Below are 15,523 nucleotides of genomic sequence, written 5' to 3'. Positions count from 1 at the left end.
AATGGCAAGATTTCATACTTTTTATCTAAGTAATATTCCATTGTATAAATACACAGTCTTTGTCCATTCTTCTATCAGTGGACATTTAGGTTGCTTTGATACTTTGACAATTGTAAATAATGCTGTGATAAATATGGAGCGTCAATATCTTTTTCAGTTAGTGATTTTTGTTTTCTTACTTCCCAGAGGTGGAATTGCTGGGCCTATAGTATTTCTATTTTTAGTTTTTTGAGAACTCTCCATACTGCTTTCCATAGTGGCTGCACCAATTTACATTCCCACCAACAGTGTAATAAGGTTCTCTTTTCTCCACATACTTACCGATACTGGTTATTTCTTGTCTTGCTGAAATTAGCCAATCTGTTGTGAAGTGATATCTCATTGTGGTTTTGATTTGCATTTCCCTAATGATTACTGATGTTAAGCATCTTTTTTATGTGTCTCTTGGCCAATTGTATGTCTTCTTTAGAAAAATGTCTGTTCAGATCCTCTGACCATTTTTAAAATCGTATTATCTGGTTTCTTTTGGTGTTGTAAGATTTCTTCATATATTTTGGATGTTAACTCCTTACTGGATATATTATTTGCAAATATCTTCTCCCGTACAGTAGGTTGCCTTCTCATTTTGTTGATAGTTTCCTTTGCTGTACAAAAGATTTTAGTTTAACATAGTCCCTTGTTTGTTTTTACCTTTGTTTCTCCTGACTGGGGAAACATATCTAGAAAAAAATTGCTAAAGCCAATGTTCAAGAGTTTACTGCCTATGTTTTCTTCTAGGAGTTTTATAGTTTCAGGCTTTATATTTAGATCTTTAATCCATTTTGTGTTAGTTTTTGTGTATTGTGTCACACGTGATCCACTTTCATTCTCTTGCATGCGGCTGTCCAGTTTTCCCAACACTATTTATTGAAGAGACTTTCTTTTCCACCATTATATTTCTTGGCTCATTTGTTACATATTAATTGTCCATATATTCACAGGTTTATTTCTGGGTTCTTTATTCTGTTTCATTGATCTGTGTATCTATTTTTATGCTAATACCAAACTGTTCTAATTACTGTAGCTTTGCAATATAGTTTGAAATCAAGGAGTGTGGTACCCCCAGCTTTGTTCTTCTTTTTCAAGATTGCTTTGGCTATTTGAGGCTAATATTTTGTCTTTATCAAAATTAAAATATTCATTTGTAGAAGAATGTTCAGAACAGCATTATTCATAATAGCCAAAAGGTGGAAATACCACAAATGGCCATCAATGGATGAATGGATAAACAAATAGCGGTATACCCATGAAATATTAATCAGCCATAAAAAGGAATGAAGTACTGATACAAGCTACAAATTGGATGAACCACAAAAATACTATGGTAAGTGAAAGAAGCCAGATACAAATGGCTACTATTGTATGATTCCCTTTATGTGATTTTATGGACTGAATTGCATCCCCCTAAATTCACATGTTGAAGCCCTAACACCCAATGTGACTGTATTTAGAGAAGGGCCTTTGTCTTATACCATTTGAGTTGTTACAACAAAATACTACAGTCCAGAGCTTAAAAACAAGAGGAGTTATTCCTCACAGTTTTTAGATTTGAAAGAAACTCAAGATAAATTGTCAGCAGTAGTAGTAGAGTCTAGCAAGGTTTTCAGAAAGAGAACTGACTGGAAGTCCAAGATCAAGGTGCCAGCATTGCTGAGTTCTATTGAGAGCTCTCTTCCTAGTTCATAACTGGTGCCTTCTTGCTGAGTCCTTGAGTGGTGGAAGGGGCTGGGAAGCTCTGTGGGGTCTCTTTATAAAGGTATTAATCCCATTCATGGGGGCTCCACCCTCATGACCTAAGTACCTCCCAAAGCTCTCCTCCTAACCCCATCTCGTTTAGGATTTCAACATGTAAATTTGGGAAGACACAAACCACAGTAATCTTCAAGGAGGTGATTAAAGTTAAGTGAGGTCATAAGGGTGGGGTCTTAATCCAATAGGACTGGCGTCCCTATAAGCAAAGGAAGAGACACCAGAGATGCTCGCACACAGAGAGAACGCATGAGGACACAGCAGGAACGCAGCCATCTGAGAGCCGAGGATGGGGTTCTGGAAGAAACCAAACCTGGCAACACCTGGCCTTTGGACTTCCAGCCCCCAGAACCATGAGAAAATTAATTTCTGTTGTTTAAACCACCCATTCTGTGGTATTCTGTGTGGTGGCCCTGGAAGACTAATACATATGATATATCCAAAAAAGGCAAATTGATAGAGAAAAAAAGTAGATCAGTGGTTGCCAGGGGCTGAAGGAAGGGGATGCAGAGTTCATGGTTAATGGGGACAGAGTTTCAGTTTGGAAGATTAAAAGGTTCTGGAGACAGATGGTGGTTATGGTTGCACAACGAGGTGAATGTACTTACTGCCACTGAGCTGCATACTTCTAAATGGTTAAAATGGTCAACTTTATGTTATTCATGTTTTATCACAAATTTTACAAGTTTTTAAATAAAACCTTGTGTTTATCGAACAAACCCCAAAGTGAAAAAGTTCAGCCACTGTCTCAGTACTGTCTTCTCAATGTTTTTGTTTTTGTGTTTTGCCAATGGGCAAGTTCACTATGTATTCAAGGAACGACTATGGGACATTCTTGGGGTGAAAGGGTTTATATTCAACTTTATTCCCATGGTGGCAGGTCAATCTCTAGAATCCATCCACTCAGAGCAAGTCTACATGCAGCAAGCCTGTCTCTGCCTCTGGGCCTCTCTGCCTGCACAGCCATCACAGTTTCTGTCCTCAGCGCTGCCACCACTCCAGTCTCTGCTCTCCTGCAGCCGTGCAGCCATGTGGCCATACCACCGTGCCGCCCAGAGCACTGGGCGGAGTTCTTTATGTAGAGTCAGTAACAACGTATTGCCCACATCTGTGTGGTGAGCAAGCTGACCAGGGCCAGGTGAGAATCCGAGCTATAGGAACCTTCACTTTCTCCACATTCTGTAAACCTTAAACTTCCCTAAAAAATAAACTTTACTGTGAAAGACAAAAAATAGTCAAGCTTCAATTGGGAGAAGATATTTCCAACACTTACCTTAGCGAATGAGAGAGAGAGACTCCAAAATGCATGAAAGAGAGGTCAGAAGAGAATAAGGATAGCAAGTCCTGGGAGGGTCTTTAGCAACTTTCTCCCATCCTTAGGCTCATGATTGACTTTCTCCTGACTTTATGTAAATGTTCTGCATACTGAGCTTAAGCCCCACTTCCAACCAGACCCCTCCTGCACTAGTTTTCTACTGCTGTTCTAACAAATTTAGCAGTTCAAAACAACGCAATTTATTATCAGAGTTCTGAAAGTCAGAAGTCCAGGTTGGCTTAGTAGGTTTTCTCTGCTCTGGGTCTGATGAGGCCAAAAGTCAAGGTGTCAGCTGGCTGGGCTATTATCAGGACATTTTCGGAAAAGGATCTACTTCCAGGCTAATTTGGGCTGAACTTAGTTCCTCAGGGTTGTAGGACTGAGGTCCCTATTTCCTTGCTGACTGTTGGCTGGGGAATACCTTTATTTCCTAGAGACCTCTTGTCCCTGCCTGTGTCCACCTGCACCTCAGAACCAGCAGTAGGAGGTCAAATCATCCTCATGCGTTTTATTTGCCCGAAGTCTCTCAGCCAACAAATTGTGAAGCTAGGGTCCAAATCCCCTTACATCTCAGAGCCAGCATCAGCATGTCCAAACATCTCATGCTTGGGTTATCTCTGACCTCCTCCAGCTTTCCTTTTCTATCGCCTCTCTCTAAACCAACCCAAGAATGTTCTCGGCTTTTAAGGGCAGATACTGGGCCACTTGATGGACTGATGGACTTCTTGGGCTTACTTCCTAGAGGAGGAGAAGCCACCTCCCTAGAGGTCTTGCTGCCCAACCCCACTAAGTACAGGCAAGGACACTGAGGTCCAGAGAGCCATCTTCAGGCTGTTACCTAATTTGCCCGAAGTCTCCCAGCCAACACGTTGTGAAGCTAAGGTCCAAATCCTAGATCTGCCTAATTCCAACACTTTGTCCGCAACCACCAGATTACAGTCTGATAAGAACACCCCTTTGATCTGCCTGGTGCTTTCTCAAGTCTACAGTGCACTTTAATGCACATTTTCTCACTTAATCCTAATAACCATGACAGGCATTCAGAAGTGGGACTACTGGTTTTTGAGGGACATGGCGAGCATAGGAATTGGGACACGGCAGCGGGTTTCATGGCCCAAGGTCATGCTGTTAAGGTTAACTCTGCATTTTGGTGTGGAAATTTTACTTTTATTATTCAGCGTTAAAACCCATGTCCTGATAACCTCGTAGGAACGTTGGCCTCCTCCTTAAGACCGGATCCCACGGCCCTAGCAGGGAAGGGTCACGACCTGGCAGCGGAATCGCGCGGCTCCCCCAAACCCCTGCCTGAGACCCCAGTGAATTGTCCACCTGCGGTGTGGCCCTAAAGGGGCCCCGGTCAGTCGTGAAAGAGGTTTGCCAAGAACCAGAGCGCTGGCCGACGGCTGGCAGGCCGTTTTGGATGCGACTGTTAAAAACGGAAAGTTTGGAACGTGAGGTTTTATTGAAAAGTAAACAAAACTCTAGAAGCCGTCGCTCGTCACAGTGACGCTCCCGCCGGGCTCCCTGCGCCCAGACTCGCTGTCAGCCCGCCGGCAAAGGGCGACGGCGCCGGGCAGCCCGTGGGCCACAGGCCGAGGCGCGAGGGGACTGGGGGTAGCTGCCCGCGCCCGCGCTGGACGCCGCTGCCGCGACACCGCCGCCCGCGAGCGCGAGCAAGTGCGCGCGCCGGCAGCTGCGGAGGCGGAGGGCCCGGGGGCGCGCTGGGCGCCGTCGGGGGCGCGCTGGACGCCGACCGGAGCGCGGGGCTGCCGGGAGGCGCGCGCCCCGGGCGCGAGGGGCGGCGGCTGTGCTGCGGGGCGCGCGCCGTGGGGGATCTGCCCAGGAAGGTCCGCTCGGCTCCGTGCAGTGTCACTCTTGTACTTTGGCAGCTAGGGGGAAAGTCATTTGGGATGTCGCGAAAGGTGAAGACCAAAGACCACCGCTAGGAAAGCACGCGCAGAATGTGGACCACTTCAGCCTCTAGGGTGGGGCCCGGGCACAGAGAGGAGCGCGGCGGGGCGTCAGGGAAGCGTGAACGCAGGTACGGGACGGACAGGGCAGGCGCCCTGGGGAGACCGGGGCGTCTCCGATCGCCCCCCGGCAGGCGGCAGCGCCCTGCACGAGTGGTGGGGTTGGTTCGGCTCTAGGATGTGAGAGTCTCAGGGTGTGCGCTGTGCTGATGAATCTCCTCCGCTTGTGTCAGGCTGTCCGCCGATGGATGGATTCTCCTCGGCTGCTGGGGAAGACCAACTGCTTGGACAGGCTGAAACCGAGAGAGTCTTTTCGTTTCTTCTCCCGTTTTCTGCCTGCGCTCTCACCATGTTAAAACACTCCATATCCGGTCCCATTCGGGTAGATGATTCAGCATATTGTCATGTGCCGATCATGATTATTAGGTGCATTCAGTTTGGAAAACACAGCTTTTAATCCAGTGCTTTTATGTAAAGCCTCGGCTGAAGCTGCTGTGAGGTCCTATTTATTACTGTGATTTTATTGTATTTTAAAAATTTAACAGTATACTTCTGTGCTTTGTTGTTTTTTTATGCTTCCTGGAATTGGGGATCCCATGAGGGAGACTTGAGGTCAGAGTTCTGCAAAAGAGAAGGCGCTGCATGGCGGCAGCTGCTGAAGTAAGAGCCCAAACCCCAGTCAGGGCTGTGGATGCCACCGCTTTGGATGAGACTGAGGCCCAGGGACTGCTGGGCCTGGAGAGCGGGCGGCTCCGCAGCCCATCGGATCAGAGAACTCTGCTCTTTTGGTTTTGTTCCTTTTTCTCAGAAATGTAATTTCTTTGTGGCATGTTAACTGGTGCACACCATGTGACCTGTCTGGTAAGTAACCTAGGAAAGGGGATGAGTTTTAGGTACTACATGCAATTGCTGACTTTGGGATGAACTTTTTGATATGATGCAGTCATGCATTTCAGGGCCTTCTCTGCCACAAACACACAGGCCTGGAGGGTTTGGGGATAAAAGCATGGAGCTGGCCACGTGGGCCCCAGACTCAGGCATCTTCCAGGCTTAGATTGTCATCAGAGCAGGCCTCACGGGGATTGAGGCCAGAGCTCTGGCTTGTTATGATGAAGTTCATTTGCCTAGAGAAACAAGTGCTGAAAGCCAATTTTTAGAATCTTTGTGAAAATGACCAAAATCATTGAGTTGGCCAGGGAAAGATGAGGTAAACAAATTTTTTCCAGAATTGAAGTTTCTCCTTGATTGCTGTGATTGTCAAATGGAGGTGAAATGCTTCTGGTTTAGGAATATGTTCAAAAGTCTGTAGCCCAGCAGGACATTAGTTCTGCAGAAACTGTAACAGGAGAGGACAGAGGGCAGAGCAGGAAGGGAAGGGGCCTCATGGAAGCATCCGGTCTGGCCCCTACCTTCAGGAAGCTGAAGTTCATACAGTCACTCAGCCTTCACTGTGACCATGTGCCACTCCAGACTCGACTGAACACTAGCAATTTATAGGAGAAACGATCTGGCGGGTTGAGAAAGGTCTATGAGGACAATGACAGTGGAGTGTTCCCAGTGCTGGTCTTTGACTCAACACAGAAATTGGGCGCCCACAGCTGCTGGGGCACATCTGTGAACAGACAAAGTGCTTGTGCACTCGGCTGTGATATTTGTAAGAAACTTAGAACAGTGCCAGGGACGAAATTATATGTATTAGAGGTTGGCAAGTTCTGTAGGAAAGACAGAAATGGGGTATTGGAAGATAGGGTGGAGGAGGGTGGAGGGGTGTTGCTGTTCAGATAGGATGGCCAGGTGACATTTAAGCAAGGACAGATGTGTGGAGTATATACAGGAATATCTAAGGCAGGTGTGAACAAGCCAGGCAAAAGGGTGAGGAAGAGCGTAAGACCCAGGTTGTAGACGGTGCGGTCAGGAGGAGCAGCTCCAGCTGTGAGGGACCTGGGGATTGGTTCGACGGTAGAGGCAGATGAGTGGCAGGACCTGACAACGTATGAAGAGGTTGGCTGGCTGCTGGGTTGCAAATCGACAGTTGGTGGCAGAGCAAGGATGAGAGTGGAGAGGCAACCCTCAGACAGCAGGGGGCACTCCGGGCAGAGTGGCCGCTGCAGGCCTGGGTGGGCGCGACTGTTCTGCCAGTGTGCAGACCGGAGGAGGTCGCAGTATGAGGGATCCACTGTGGTTCTGAATCTTGTGGCCTGAGCACCTTGTGTAGGGTGGCCATATCATTTCTCAAACAGGGCAGTTTTGAAAGTGAAAGTTGGCCCTGCCATAATCAGTCTGAGACCACAGTGTGAACCAGGACTGCTGCAGGAAAGCTGAGGTGTGGACACCCGGCGTTCATCCTGTGGTGGCAGCACTGAGGAGGCAGCCAGCTGAGTACTGGGGATCTGAGAAGGCATCTCAGAGCAGAGTGTTCTTGGTCCCAGAAGCATGAGCACAGCTACCAGAGTAGCTCCCTACACACAGGGAACAGGTCCTGACCTGGCCCCGAGGGACATCAGCAGGTACAAGTGGGAGGTGAGGGAGAGGGTCTGTGGGTGTTTGGAGGGGATGGAAGGCAGTGAGGGAGAAAGGAGGCAGGCTGTGGAGGTCTTCGTGTGACTTCAATCCTGTGTGTCCGTGCTTCCCCAGCTGGGGTCTTTGTGCCCTCAACCATACCTAGATGTGCTGTGGAGCCCCTGATCCCAGGGGATTGTTGATGCATGATGGATAGCCAACTTTTTTTTAACATTTGACAAGAAAAATGTTTCCTACTTTTTGAAATGATATAACCACTGGCTAAAGAAATCTCACACTTGGGGGCTGCTCTGGCTCTATCCAGGGTCCCTAGAGAAGTGCTGTTCAAACTTAAAGTGCATCTGAACCCCTGGGGTCTTATTAAAGTGCAGATTCTAACAGTTAAGGACCTGATATTCTGCATTTCTGACAAACTCCCAAATGGGGCCTGTGCGGCCTGTTGTGGGTCCCACACTCTGAGTAGGAAGGCCCTCTGGGGTCAAGGGAGGTCTGCTGGAACCTTGAGCAGCAGAGTGATGGGAGTTTGAGCAGGTCGACCACACATCTGCACTCGTGGTTTAGGAAATGCAGGCGAGGGTATGAGGGGCAGGGGGAGGCATGTCTGCTGTAACTGTGAAGAAGGGAAATGAGGACCTGACCCACCTCACTGCCTTAACATCCTTTGCCTGCTTGTGAAATCTGTCAGTTCTGGAACTGCAGCAGCCAATTTCAGATCCAGCCCTCCCTCATGTCTATAGTCCTCGCTTACTGGAAGGGTGATCGTATCTTGTTCCCTGGCTTACCCAGCCAGTGATGCCCAGGACCACTGTGAATGCAGCCAGACAGGGCTCCAGTTGCCAGGCTTGAGGACTGAGGGCCTGCGCACTCCCCTCTCTAGGAGCGCCAGTCTGTGAGGTCCTTTCCTGGCTGGACCCGCAGACCAGACCGTGGGTGACAGTGGCAGCGTGAATGGAGAAAGGCAGGGTGTGGATATAGGGGAATTCTTCAGGAGTTCCTGTCTGGAGTACAGTGTCTCTGTTAAGGCAAATGTGCTTTTAGTTCAAAGAAACACACTCCTTTTTTGAAAAATGATAATTGGGATTGTTGCCTTTGCTTTGTCCAAATTCATGAAGAGGAAAATAAATCTCTAGGATGTAACTGGGATGGAATGTGTCAAATTCTATGATCACTCAGAGGGCCAAAAATGAAAACAGCATGTATTGATCCTGTTTCTGCTCTTACCCACAGTTGAGTTCCTATAGCTCCTGGCCAACATCAGGACATTGGTGTGTGAAAATAAGAAGACAGAAGTCTGTATTCCCAGAAACTGTTTGGAATTAGGCACTGAACATACCTTACCTACTCTTCACAAATTTCAGAGGTTGTTTTATTATCCTCCTCATTCCGGTGAGGAAAGTTCTCAGGACCCTGCCCAGCAGTATTGAACAGACTGACGCCAAAGCTCCGTCCACGACGTCAGCCAGCATGTGGAGTGCTGTCTGCCTCTGAGTCCCCCGCAGACACTGACCAGCAGATTTCATAGAATGGACTCATTTATTTGTTCATTTCTTTGTTCAACAGATACTTTGCTGGTGATATACTAGGTCCTTGGGACACCAAAGAGCAGTAGGTCCCTGGTGACAGTCACTGACCCATTCATTCATGCATTTGAATACATACTGAAGATCTTGTATGTGCTGGACCCTGGACTAGATAAAGCCACAACTCCTCCACAACTGCCACCTCCAGTGGTCTTGCCACCCTGGTGGGTGAGGTGGCCAACTTAACAGACCCCAACACTGGGTGAGAAGTGCTGAGACTGAGAAAGTTCAGGGCCTGGGGGACATGAAGGTGGTGTTTAACCCATCCAGGGAATGGGGTGGGGCTTCCCAGAGGAATCACAGACCATGTGCTACTTAATTGAAATTATATGGGGCAGGGAAGAGGATAGAAGGTCCCATTCTCTGGTATTATAGAACTGCTGAGGCCCCTGCATCTGGGTGTTTCCTCATCCACACAAAGGCATTTTGGATCTTGGGCATGATGATGGTAAACGTGACAGCCAAGAGCGTGAAATTTGCACCTTGGATCCAAGGGCAATATCCGCCCCCTGAGCCCAGAGCTCAGGAAAGAAGAGTCCCTGACTGCTGGGGGTGCCGCAGACAGCAGCTAGAGCACAGGAGACCTGGGCTGGGTTCAGGAGGGCTGGCTCCACTTCTGGCTCACTCTGCGGCCTTGGGCAAGTGGCTGCCTCCTGAGCCACCATAAATGCTGATTTTGCACTGTCTTGTCTCTGAGCTTCCTTGGGCCTTGATGTTCTGTTTGTGTCAGATTCATACAAAATAACCAGCTACCTCTTGGATAATTTTAGCCCTGCCCCTTGAGGCAGAGCTTTGAGGACAAGTGTCTCAGGTCCTTTCTTAGTCTCTGGGATTTAATTTTTAATCTTATTGTTTAGCTACACTGGGATTTCCAATTGGACATTTATTTGGACTGAGAGTCTCCTTAGGCAGCAGAAGATGCCTGGGTTCCAGAGAGGCCTTAAGACATTCTTCCCAACTGGAAAAAGGCTACTGAACAAATAGAAACGATTTTTTATTTCCCTCCCCATGGTCATCTGGTAACACCCCTGATGTGATTCTTGCTTAATCAGAGGCATCCTGAACGAGGGTCAGGGTGTATGGTCTGATCATTTATTCAGTGTCCTATCAGTCACATATTTCACCCACCTTCTGTCGCCGCCTTCTGCAACAGTCACAGTTGCATATACTGTGACTCAGAGAAGAATAAATGAAGAGTTCCTTAGTGTGGTGCCTTAACTCATCCCTGACAAAGCAATCCTCTTAGCCGTTGGGCTGCCACTCACCCAGAAGGGCTTGTTGAATTCACCTCCTTGAGGTTTTTTTTTAAGAAGAATTTGTCCTTTTCTCCTTATAATCCTGTCAATTTTTTATTTGTGTATTTAAGTACATACAAGTTTAGAAATGTCTTTTCTTCCTGTTTGAATTGACACTTTTAACATATCATGGTCCTCTGTCTCTAGTAATACTTCTTGTCTATTTCTAATGTAAGCTACCCTAGCTTTCTTTTGGTTAGTATCTGCCCAGTAATTATTTACCATTATTTTATTTTCAGTCTTTCTGTGCCCTTATATTTTAAGTATGTCCCTTGTATACTACATACATCTAGGTTGTGTTTGATTTTGGTCTTTTTATCCAGGTCAACAGTCTTTGCCTTTTGACATGAGAATTTAATGCTTATACATTTATTGCATTTATTGATATATTTGGATTTATTTTTGCCATTTTTTTTTTTACCTGTTTCACTTTTCCTATTTCCTTTTTTTATCCCTTCCTTTCTTGTTTTCTTATGGATTAAAAGGTTTTAAGTGTCTTTTTTCCCCTCCCTACTGGTTTAAAAGTTATATAATCTTTTAGTGTTCCTAAAATTATTACCCTCATAATTTTAACATGCATAATTAGCTTACCAAAATTTAAAGTTAATTGTATGGGGATGCTACCCAGCAGGTACGCTCCTGGTGTGGTATGTAGGCGGTACAGCCCACAAGTCAGCACAGAGGTCCCAGGGCCAGTGGAGCCCCGGAGCCGTAACTTGACTGCAGTGCATGTCAGTGCAAATTCGGCCTCTGTGAATTCATTCTCCCCACTTCCCACAAAAGGGCAGCCCTTGGGACAGCCATGCGCTCAGAACCCAGGTAGCGGACTTCTCAAGGCTTTTCCTAAGGAGCATAGACTGGAGGTGAGGACTTCCGGAAAAGTCCCAGCTTTTTCATTAGTCTGCTTAGGATGCATCCCTCCCAAGATGTCTAAATACTGTGATGATAGTGTTCATTTTGCCGTTGGAAAAGAGGAAGAGCTGGTCACAAGCACACAGCCCCTGCTGTCCTCCCAGCCCTACTTATGCAAGGCCCTGGGAGGGTGTGAGCCTGGCCCTCATACAGTGGGAGAGAGTCTGGCAGGGGAGGTTGCAGTCGTGGCTCCTGTAGCCATGAGCTGCATGGAGAGATGCTGGCCCGGGAGAGGCATCAGACCTTCCTGAGCCTCACTTCCCCCATCAGAAAGGCTGATAGCCCTGCCCTGTATTCCAGAGCTGCTGGGAGAACTGGTTGGTTGGGAAAAGAGTGCCCTGCGTCAGGGATCAGCCAGTATTTTCTGTAAGAAGCCAGACAGTACATTTCAGGCTTTGTGGACCCTAAGGTCTCTGTCCATTAAGTAAGTCCTAAGTCCATTAATTCACCCCACTGACAGATTAGCAGAGGAAAAAAGCATGAAGGTCTCACTGGACTCAGAAAAAGCATTTCATGCAATCCAGCAAAACACCTGTTCATTTAAAAACATGCTTGTGGTATGAAGATGAAAGTATCCATACAGCAAACATCCTCATTAAGCTAAATGATGAGATGATATTATCAGATACAAAAGAAAGCCAGGATATGCAGCTGGAGCACAAAGGCGGAGCATGGGAAGCACTGGAACAGGAAAATAGTTTGTTTTAAATCTTTACAACCGTGTACTTGGGAAAACACTCTCAATTATAGCAACACAAGCCAGTTTTCCTCACCTAGCAGCCCAGAGCTCCACAAGCCTTTTGGGCTGCAGAGTTTGGCAGGATGCTGGCCCTCTCCTTGACCGTGGCGCCCTCAGCCCTGGCCACTGATGTCTGCCTCCAGCCTCCTGGCTCCCCACCTCCAGCCCCGTCCTGACGCTGCTCACAGTCTCAGGAAAGGGGTCCCTGCCCTGGGTCGGGCTCTGGGCATGCAGAGGAGGACTTTGTGAAGCAACCAGGCCCCTGGAGGGGTAGTGGAGGGGCAGTGCTGCGGGGGAGAGAGGCTCCGGAGGAAGGACAAGCAGCGGTGAGAAGGTTAGCTGGGCAGACACTCTTCTCGAAGTGCCAGAGAAAAGCAGGATGAAGCTGCCTGGCTGCTGCTCATGTGGGACCCTTGCTGGGATGGCTGCAGAACAGGCGTGCTGGCAATGGCTCTCGTGACCCTGAAAAAAAAGGAGACACGCACTGCCACACCTCCACTTGCTGGCTCCTGCAAGCTGGGGCGACACAAACATTTTCCCAGAAGGAATCACAGGCAGCTGTTAGTAGTTCCCTTGGGATGGGGGCCTGGGGGCTGGGTGTGGCGAGGTTTTCAGTCCCATCTTGTGACTTGTAGTCTTGCTGGAATTTTTCAAACCTGCTCAAGAGCCACTTTATTGTTAACATCACCAAAAGCTATCTGAGTGGGAAGGTTAGGGTCCATTTTTGTTCTGTTTTTCACATTTCCCTATATTTAAAAAACTAATGAATAAAATAATAAATATAAATATTTTATAACAGAATAACAAAAATTTAAAGATTAAGACCTTAACAGTGCTCCAAACATTCAGCTCCTTGGCCTCTGCTGTCAGTCCTGCGGGTCTGTTGAAGAGGGCCTGGTAGGGGCGGGGCCACTACGGGCTGCAGCAGTTTCTCCCCACATGCCTCTGGAAACACTGAAGCCTCCTGTGCGATTACATGGGCGACCGCAGCGCATGCAACCGCTGGAACTTGGGGCGGCGGCCTGTGCACAGAGCGTGCACTTCATTGTCTTGTCACCGCCCCTCCCGGCGCTGCCCTGTGCACACTGCGCCCCCTTGGGCCAGCTGGCAGGGCCACCCCCACGGGGAGTGGCTGCACCTCCAGCCTCAGTCCCGCGGGGAGGAGGGCCAAGCTGCACCCTGGCTCAGGATGCACAGCAGCTTCTGTAACCCAGCTCTCCCAGGAGCAGTATCTCCTGCTCCGGCCTCTGCTGTCCCAAGGTGGAAACCGAGTGCCCGTGGTGCCCCCAGGCCTCCCTTGTGACTCTCCTGCTCTGCTGCCCACCATCTGCACCACAGGTGAGGGTTTGTCCCCCTGACAGGGCACCGCGACACCTCCAGGGCAGGGGCCAGATGTGATTCTCCCTTTTATGGCTGGGACCCGGCAGGAGGATTTTCCTTCACAAACATTTGCTAAACTGGACCCTGGAAAACTCAGATAGCTGCCCTGGGGGGCACAGGTCCAGTGTCAGGCAAGGGGAGTGGCAGGGGTTTTGCCCCCCAGCTCTGGCAGGAAGGTGTAGCCAGTGTGATCGGATTGTCTGGTTTCCAAGTTAGGTAGATTAGAGAGACAGGGATACAGACTTGAAGGAATCAGTTCACACGACTGGGGAGCCTGGCAAGTCCAAACTGCAGGGTGGAATGGCAGGCTGGAGACAGGCAGGCTTTCTGTGTCGCAGGCTCAAGGCAGAATCCCCTCCTCTTCCGGAAACCTCACCCTTTTCTCTTGAGGCCTTTAGCTGATTGGGTGAGGCCCACCACATTATGGAGGGTCATTTGCTTTACTCAAAGTCCACTGATTTAAATGTTAATCATCTCTAAAAAAATACCTTCACAGCAACATCCAGACTGGTGTTTGGCCGAACAACTGGGCCCATAGCCTGGCCAAGTTGGCACATATTAGCCACAGCCTGTGGGTGGCAACCGCCTCCCCTCACAAAAGCCCTTGGGGCAATACTTCACCCCATCCACAAAGGTGAAACCTCGGCCGGCTCACAGAGGTCTCCATCCAGTACGTGGCTCAGGCCATTGCTGCACCCTGGGCCTCGGCTTCTCCTACCCTACCTTAGAGAGCTGGGCCCAGAGTTTGACACTCGGCCCTGGCGGGGCTGGGAAGTATGGCAGGGGGAGGCTGCCAGGACAGGACTTGCTGACTTTAGGCTTAATGAGACTGAAGCCAGGGCACAGCCTCCCCCTCCACCTTGCAGCCCCAGTTCCTCACTGTTCTCAACCCACTCTGCGCTGTGCCCACCCGAGACCAGAGCCAGGAGGGGACTGTGGAGTCAGCTCATGTAGGTCAGGGCCCCAAACCACATGGCTGACTGACCTGGGGATGGAAACACAGGTGTTCATCACAAGAGCCCCATTTTCACTTGAAAATGCCTAATGCCTATGAATTTTTCAGTCTAAAGTATTTTTAAAATCCTGGGTGTCTTAGCACCACCCTGCACACTGAGGATATATGGGCACCTTGGCTGGAGGATGTGGGTGTTGAGAGTTCAGAGGCCTGGAGGTGGTCTGATCTGAAGCCCTCATTTTACAGGTGAGGAAGGTACTCCTACAGGGGAGAAGGGACTCACAAGGTCGCTCAGCGAGGCAGTGGCCCAGGGGGACCAAGACCCCAGGTTCATGCCCTGAGGCGATACCCTACACCCATGGCAGGAGCCAGGTTCCTGCTACCAACCACACATGTCCCAGGACGCCGTGTGCTGCGTGAAACAAATATCATAGGGCAGAATTCATGCTCATGTCAGGAGCACCAGCGAGAGGAGACATTTGAAGGATGTCAGTATTAGTGTGGAGTCAGGCCTGGGTTTGAACAGGGGAAAAGGTGTGCCTCGGCCAGCCTGAACTTCTACTCTGAGCAAACTGTCCTGGGGTTTTCAATACCCCGCCACCTGGAAGTCTGGACTCAGCAGAGCTTAGGAAGGTATGGCGCTAGAAGGGGTCCACGTAAGGCTCCGGGGCTGCAAGACGCCAAGCCCGCAAGGATGGCAGGAAGCCCCTGTTGCACCTGCATCTTCTTGGAGAGGGCGGGTTGTTTTCCTCCGTCAAGGCCCTCTGCCACTGCCTAATACTTCACTGCTGTCACCAAAGTCATCCCTTCTGCCACTCAGCTCCCAGAGACCAGTATCACAGACTTTAAGGGAAACCCAAACTTCTCACCCTGCTCCCCTGACCACGCCTGGCCTTCCCACCTTCCCCCAAAGTCCCGGTAGTTTCTGCCACGTGCCTGCTCCAGGCTGCAGATGTGCCCTACTCTCTCTCAGCTCCAGCGCTTTGCAAGGCCAGGCCCCCTGGTGAGAATGCCCTCCCTCCATCTAGGTAGGTGCTTCTCACATGGGTGTGCTCTGGAATCACCTAGA

General features: G+C 49.1%; 2 long non-coding RNA genes across 3 annotated transcripts; one reads left to right on the top strand and one right to left on the bottom strand.

Moving 5' to 3' along the window:
* The first annotated feature begins 4,471 nt into the window (after window positions 1–4,471).
* Window positions 4,472–9,857, top strand: LOC108389051 (uncharacterized). Of its 2 annotated transcripts, XR_001851179.3 has the most exons (3): window positions 4,845–5,144; window positions 5,307–5,934; window positions 8,821–9,857. It is a non-coding gene; the product is annotated as an uncharacterized lncRNA (long non-coding RNA). The 2 variants fall into 2 exon arrangements; XR_001851178.3 differs by having other exon boundaries at window positions 4,472–5,934.
* Window positions 9,858–10,867: 1,010 nt separating this feature from the next.
* LOC140849688 (uncharacterized) lies at window positions 10,868–14,618 on the bottom strand. The gene is made up of 2 exons (XR_012131900.1): window positions 12,945–14,618; window positions 10,868–12,581 (listed from the first exon to the last, which is right to left on the bottom strand). It is a non-coding gene; the product is annotated as an uncharacterized lncRNA (long non-coding RNA).
* Between the last annotated feature and the right edge of the window lie 905 nt (window positions 14,619–15,523).

The sequence above is a fragment of the Manis javanica genome, chromosome 5, assembly GCF_040802235.1.
Source record: "Manis javanica isolate MJ-LG chromosome 5, MJ_LKY, whole genome shotgun sequence".
Classification (NCBI taxonomy): domain Eukaryota; kingdom Metazoa; phylum Chordata; class Mammalia; order Pholidota; family Manidae; genus Manis; species Manis javanica.
This window is presented reverse-complemented; position numbering and strand designations above follow the sequence as displayed.